The following is a 1,649-nucleotide window of genomic DNA, read 5'->3' on the forward strand; positions in this document are numbered from 1 at the left end:
TGCCTGTCTATTACATATCTGTATACAATAATGCATAAAATTGGTATTTATTAATAATAATAATAATAATAATATGTGCAAAAAGTACTGCAGACTTTTTCCTGGTTCTTCAGTTAACAATTTTGGGCAAAAGCCCTTCAGTGTTCTTTGCAGGCTTTGTTGGCACAATTTTTTCTGTGGATTTTTTTTTTTACTTCCTGAAACTGAAGGAAGTTTAAGAGCCCTTTTACTAAAGGGTGTTAAGCCTTAAAGGTGTGGTTAGCGTGCACCAACAGACTACCACAAAATGCGGAAGAAGTATGACATGGTAGAGAATGGGCATATCTGCATTAACCAGCTAGTGCATTCTGGTTAATGTGCTCTAGCTGGATAAAAATAGGCAAAAAAATTAGCAGAAGTATTCCCCTAACAACAAAACACCACAACACAAACAAAAAGAAGGGGGTAGACCAATGTGGTTCCACAAAGTTTCATAGTAACCTATGGAACTTTGTAAGTGCTTTGAACATGAGCCACAGTTTGTGTAACTGCAACAATGACTTGATAGAGTCCTGTGTTTCTGTGAGTCAAACAATGTTATCAGTCACAGTTGATGAATTAAAGTCGATGAATAACAGCTGGTAAGGACAATATATCCAGAAAAACTGCATGAAAATGCAGTACAACAAGGCAAAGTCGCGAGTCTCTGCATGTGCAACTTTGCCTTGTTGTACTGCTGTTATTCATCAGCTTTAATTCATCAACTGTGACATTGTTTGACTTCTGAAGCAGGTGCTTGAAATGCAGGACTGCGTTGAGTCATTGTTGCAGAAGTCATTTAACTAATAATAAACAACGCGTGTTGGAACCACATTGGTGTAGCCCCTTCATCTTTTTGCTTGTGTTGTGCTAGCTGGATAATGCAGACTTAACATGAGCGCACTTAGGGTCAGATTCTATAAGGCACCTAAAAAATCCACGTGGTAAACATTTCCATTTAAGCGTATTCTATAAGCGGCACCTAGGTTTAGGCACGGTAGATAGAATATGCTTAGTTGATATCCCAGCATGTAAAACCATGTGGGTCCATTTATACCAATAAAAACGTGGTGTAAATCCCTGCATGTAGATTTACCTGCACTTGGCTATATTCTATAAGTACGCATATAAATTTGGGAACGCCAACAGAACGCCCATTACCATGCCCCTTTTGAGCTGCACGCATTAAAATTTAGACGCAGTTCATTAGAGAATATGCTTAGTGAGTTGTGCACATAAATTCTAATTATTGCCAATTAGTGCTCATTATTGCTTGTTAAGTGCTGTTATCAATGATGATTAACTTGTTCAGCCAAAGTTACGTGCGTTGTTATAGAATACGCCTGGATTTTGGTGCAGTTCTCTAGGTGCGCTATGTAGAATCTGGCAGTGCCTCTTAAATAGGAGAGGGTAATTGTTCCTGCGTTAGTTTTTTTTTTACAGGTTTCATGCATTAATGGGAATCTTAGTGCACAACCTCCAAAACATAAAATAGAAATATGCCCTTACAAGTGCTATGTTAAATCTGGGTTTAGCGCATGTGAAAGTCCTGCATTAGAAAGCACTAAGTCCCAGTGTCATACCTAGGTTGGCTGCAACCAGGGGCGGGTTGCTGCTGTTCTCCACCTCGA

This window comes from Microcaecilia unicolor, chromosome 1 (assembly GCF_901765095.1).
Source record: "Microcaecilia unicolor chromosome 1, aMicUni1.1, whole genome shotgun sequence".
NCBI lineage: Eukaryota > Metazoa > Chordata > Amphibia > Gymnophiona > Siphonopidae > Microcaecilia > Microcaecilia unicolor.